The sequence below is a fragment of the Triturus cristatus genome, chromosome 6, assembly GCF_964204655.1.
Source record: "Triturus cristatus chromosome 6, aTriCri1.1, whole genome shotgun sequence".
Lineage (NCBI taxonomy): Eukaryota > Metazoa > Chordata > Amphibia > Caudata > Salamandridae > Triturus > Triturus cristatus.
In genome coordinates, this window is record NC_140589.1 from 327128335 (window position 1) to 327134212 (window position 5878).

At 50.2% G+C, this 5878-nt stretch overlaps 1 pseudogene; it reads right to left on the reverse strand.

The window, feature by feature from the left end:
• Nucleotides 1-523: 523 nt before the first annotated feature.
• Nucleotides 524-703, reverse strand: LOC146816806 (U2 spliceosomal RNA; annotated as a pseudogene).
• Between the last annotated feature and the right edge of the window lie 5175 nt (nt 704-5878).

A 5878-nucleotide genomic window follows, 5' to 3' on the forward strand; every position in this document is an offset into this window, starting at 1 on the left:
CTCTCTTTCTGTCTCTCTGTCTCTCTCTTTCTGTCTCTCTGTCTCTCTCTTTCTGTCTCTCTCTTTCTGTCTCTCTGTCTCTTTCTGTCTCTCTCTCTCTCTTTCTGTCTCTCTCTCTCTCTTTCTGTCTCTCTTTCTGTCTCTCTCTCTCTGTCTTTCTGTCTCTACCTCGATCCTGCTGACTTGCTGGAAAACTTTCTCCATTCGTTCACCAGTGAAATGGATCCAAAAACGAATGAAACTGTTGCTGGAAAAGCAGTCTCCTGCTGACATTTTTCTCTTTCAAAGTGCTGCGTCTGGATGGAGAAGGAAATAAAAATCTAAAAGTTCCAGAAAACGTGAAAAATACATAAATAAATAACGGGGGTTTGCGGCAGATGAATAAACTAAATAAAGCAAGACAGGGTGACCAGGGTGGTTTTATTCTCACGCAATCACAGTAGCGCCACTTTACAGGGTTTGGTAGTGAAGCGCTACTTTCGTTTTCTCATCTATCTTTCACCAGCATTGTTTTCCCCGGGTGGGGAAGTGCACCATTCTTGGAGGTACTGCAATACCAGGTTGATGCGTGGAGTGGACAGAGCAAGCTCCTATTCCATCTCCCTGTTCCAAAAATCAATTTAATATATGGTCCCCAGATAGAGGACGTATCAGATATTAAACTGATAAGAACAGATTTTTTGTTTTTGTTTTGAAAACCTTTATTATTATTAAAGGTACATATACAGAGTATTTACAAATAAAACGCTTCTTCCGGTTGCTGTGTTACAAAAGCAGGAGGCGTTTCATAATCATAAGCGCTTATATGTATAACAGGTTTTACAAGTGCCAATTCGTTTTGCACCCGGTGGCAGGGTATTATGATGACTTCGTCGTCCGGCGACCCACCGTTTACAGTCTGTGAGGTGCCACAGAGCTCTAGCCTGGGGTGTCCCACAGCGAGCATTATCAGTGTGGACCCACGTGGGTTTATATCACTGTCTCTAGGCGACCCACCTGTCCTAGGCGACCCACCTGTCCTTGTCTGAGAGATGCCACAGAGCTCAAGCCGGGGATGTCCCATAGCGAGCATCATCAATGTGAGAATAATTGTGTATATATTACTGCCCTCAGGTGACCCAACCTTTCCAGTCTGAAAAATGCCACAGAGCTCGAGCCTGGGTTGCGCCATAGCGAGCATCGTCAATGTGGACATACGTGTGCATTTTGTCCAGGCAAATGTTCCTGCAAGCGACGGGGTGCAGCGCCTTATGATTGAAAAGGAGGGCGTTGCGGGCTTCCCATAATGTTTCCTTACCACAGTTCAGGATACGCCATGCTGTTAAGAGGTACGGCTCCGGCAGGGTCCAGCCGTACAGCACCATTTCAAATGTCAATGATTGAATATGTGCAATGTTCCGGAGGAAGGGCATCGGCAAAGCCCAAAAGGCTCTGGCGTGTGCACATGTCCAAAACAGGTGGTAGACAATCTCTTCATGCGGGCAGGAGTCTCTGGGGCACTGACCAGTAGGCGCCAGCCGTCGGCGATGTTGGAAAGCTTTGACCAGCAAACAGGCGTGGGCGCGGAGCCAGGCAAGGTCTCGTAGGCTGCGATGGCCCACCAACTCCCAGACTGAAGACGACTGCCGCTCCGAAAAGGGACCCAGGAGGGCTGTTTGGTCCCGGTTCTCCAAGACCACTTTGAGCTGCTTTGCTTGGCGGCGGGCCCCCGGAGGCAAGGTTCTGAGGTCCAAAGTGTCCATGAATTTTAACAAAGCAGCATAATAAATTGGTACATTTTGCGCAAAGGGGGGGTAAGGTTGGTAGGCTTAAACAGTCCAACATGTCGGAAAGGAGCTCCCACATAATATTTAACATATGAGGCTGCATGTGAGGGTGAGACCATCTCGAGCCTAGTAACTGTGTGGCAAAACATCTTGGACATTAGGAAGGTGTGTACGTTAGTCATGCCCTTCCTACACTTCCGCCAATGTTTACAAACTTTCGTGCAGCCCAGCTTCTCCATTCGGGAACCCCACAGGAAAGTAAAAAGCAGTTTAGTACATTTGGCTAAGGTGGGTGTGGGCGGGGGGTAGATCATAGCAAGGCACAACATTAATGGCAGGAGCACAGCTTTTATGATCAGCACTTTGCCTTCTAGTGTGAGCGTGCGTGTGGACCACAGGGCGATCTTCTTCGCCATCTTCCCATATACCTCTTCCCAATTCTGTTGGATGGGCGCCTGTTCCGCGAACAGCACCCCTAGGAGTTTGATGGGGTCAGAGGTGACCGGTACCTGTAAAGCGGCTAGATTATCCCATGGCCCATTTTCAAACATATGCATTTATCAACATTTAAACGCAACCCAGAAACTTCTTGAAAGATGGAGGCCTGGGTGAGAGTCCTCTGGACGGATGATGCGTCTGTGCAGAGAATGGTGACATCATCCATGTATGCCACAAGCTTAGCCTGTGTGCCAGCTCCCCCGGCACGAAGACTCCGTGGATAATCTTGTCTTTCCTCAGGTGGCAGAGGAAAGGCTCCAACGCACAGACTAATAAAACAGGGGAGAGAGGGCACCCTTGGCGCACCCCAGACAGTATGGGGAACGGTTGTGTATGATACCCATTAATACTCACCACGCTATTTGCCGTGGCATACATAGTGCGTAACATGGAAAGTACCGCCTCGGACACTTTGAGGCGTTGTAATGCTGTAAAGAGGAAAGCATGAGACACCCTATCAAAAGCTTTCTGGAAGTCTAAGCTCAGAACCCCCAGAGACAGATGCCGTTCTGCATAGTAGTGTAGCACATCTCTAAGGGTGGTAGGACTGGCTACAATGGATCGCCCTTTCACAGCACATGTTTGGTCGGTATGCAGGATAAAACCTAGGACAGTGCGGAATCTGCGTGCCAATACCTTGGAGACCAATTTATAATCGGTGTTGAGTAGGGAGATAGGCCTCCAGTTCTGTAAGGAGGTCACTTCCCCTTTCTTGTAAAGTAGTACAATAATACCTGCGGAGAACTCTGACGTAAAGCTGTTAAGGGAAAAAGCAGAGGTTATCATTTCCATGAAGTCCCCACAAATGAGGCATAAAAAGTCTTATAGAACTCCCAGGGCAGACCATCAGGGCCTGGGCTTGAACTGGGAGGGGCTGTGCTTAGCGCTGCAAGAAACTCCTCTCCGGTGAAAGGACCTTCTAGGTACTCCTGTTGTTCCCTGCTGAGGCCTACATCTGCTGCCCTGCAGTATGAGTCGATATCTGCAAATAAAGGGGGTTTAGCAGGTGCAGCGTATAAGTCTTGGTAGAAAGCACAAGCAATGTTCTGACAGGCCGAAACCCCCTGTTGACTTACACCATCGGCATCTTGTAGGTTGGTAAGCAATGTGTGTGAGCTTCGGGCCTTCTTAAAAAAGAATGAAGTGCATTTCTCATCCTCCGTGAACTGTTTCACTTGTGACTGAAACATGATAGCTTTGCTTTTTTTCACCAACCATGCTGACATTTCTCGTTTAATAGCCCGCACATCCTCTACAACATTCTTCCCCGCCGCCCCCAATTGTTGCATCAATACCAAGTGGTTCTGCAGGGTGCGGAACTCTTTCCATTCCGCTTAGCGCAGCAAGAGTCCTTGTGTCTGAAAAAACAAACGTGTTTTTGTTTTTACCCACTTCCACCATTGGTAAAGGGAAGGAAATCGAGGTTTTAAAATAGACCATTTTGCATATTGTTTTCGGTACTTGGCCGTGATGGCAGGGTTGCGCAAAAGGTGGCTGCCAAGTTTCCAGCACCCCGGGCCCTTTTGCGGGCGTTGCAGGGTGTTAAAAGAAACGCGTAATAACTGGTGGTCTGAGAAGGGCACTGGCTCTAATAAGCAGAAGGTAGTTGTAAGAGCATTGGAAACAAAAACATAGTCCAGCCGGGACCGAACTGCCCCGTGATCGGCCTCCCAGGTGAAGCCTATGCCTGGAGGGAAGCAACTCCTAAATGTATCATACATGCTTAGATGGCCAACCAATTTAGTGAGTAAATGTGAGGTAGCGTCCAGCGTCCAGCGTGTAGCTAGCCGCCTGCCCTTGGCGGTCTTTGATATGAAGAATGCAGTTAAAATCACCCACTAGTAACAACGGGGTCGCACCTGTAAGAAAAGGTTTAATGAGGTTAAACAGCTCTATCCGTGCCTTTTTGTGTGGGGGGGTGTATACATTGCACACCCGCAGCGGTATACCATCCATTTGGAGGGAGAGCAGAACTGCCCGCCCAGGGTCTAGGACACGCTCCTCAATCACCTGCCAATGACGGTGCTGGAACAGGATTACTACGCCATCATTTTTGCCCGGACCCCAGGACCAGATCGATGGCCCAGCAGGCCAGAGAGCTTTCAATGAGTCGTAGCGGGGCTGGAAGGGTATATGGCATTCCTGTAAACAGCCTGCACATTTTTACAAAAATCTAGTACCATTGATCTCGTGAGAGTGGTGTTCATGCCCCTCACGTTACAGGAATCAATGGTGACTGCCATTAAAATTTAGAGAAGGAGAGCGATAGCCACAAATAATTTTGCGAGAGGAAAGTGACTGCACCTGCAAACACATTATCCTGCACATCTAAACCAGCATCAGGAGGGGACTGTAGGGCTTGTGTTAATAGTGCCTCTAGGTCCGGGGTGGCCTCCAGATCCGGGGGTTGGCTCTCCGGAGCGACACTCGTTTGAGGAAAATCTAAGAAACCCTCCTCGGAGTCCGAGAGGGAAGAGAGGGGCGCATACCTGTTCCCCCTTGGAGCTCCTGTCGAGGGAGGACACGCGCCTGCGCGTTTTGACAGAGGAGGCCCGAGCACTCGGGTGTTTCATTTCCCTACACTTGCGCTTGTGGGATGCGCACGTTTTCCAACCACTGTGCTCCATACTTGCACCATCGTTCTTTGGTACCACTCGCACTGGGTTCACAACCTTACTTGCCGCGGCCAATCGTATGTCATGCACCACCCGTTCGACCGCGCCATCCATACATTCCGTTGCGCTCTCTGCCACTACACCAGGACTGTTTGCGGCTGTAACGGGTATGTGGGTAGGACCAGGGTAGGGGGGGAAATCCGTTGCAGCAGATGCCAGCCCTGCAGCTGGAGGTGAGGGGTGAGGCCCCCCTGCACGGTCAGCCCTACGCACATCGCAATCTTTCTAAGCCGTGCCGCTTCTGCTTGTTCTGCCAATTCTTCCGCGCTGGGACCTGGCGCTACATCATCCTCCACATCACTCCATGCACCAGGGCATGAGTCAGGGGTTTCATCAACAGGCGCCTCCCCGCTCTCGGGGCCCTCAGGCTCTCTACCTCTCCATATCTCAATACCATCAACCACTCCTACCACCTCTGAATCGGAGGGACCTGTGCTAGGCTGGGCGGTTGTGGGGTCAGCCGGTGGCTCCTCCGAGCTCGGCGCTGGCGCTGTGTGTGGGGGATGGGGGGGGCTTTGGTCCTCCCGCCGCAGAGGCATAGGAGAACTTCTTCCTAGGACATACTCTGAAAAGGTGCTGCTCACTACCACATGAGTTGAATTTTTTTGGCACCGTGCATTCCTGCATTTTGTGATCCTGACTGCCGCAGTGCCTACAGGCCAGTCCGGAACACTGTTCTTTTGCGTGTCCGAACTGTTGGCACATTCTGCAGAAGAGCGGCTGACCAGAATAGACAAGGAAACCTTTATTTGCGCCCAGGGTGAAGGTCTGAGGGGGGTGTGCTAAGCCCCGTACACCATTGGGATCCTCCTTGAAGGTGACTAAATATTTTCACTTCCCATTCCAGATACCACACATGTTTTTAATCTTTTGCCCTCCTTTAACCGAGGCGCAGTACCTAGACAGGAAAATGTCAATAAAACGTTGATCTGTATAAGG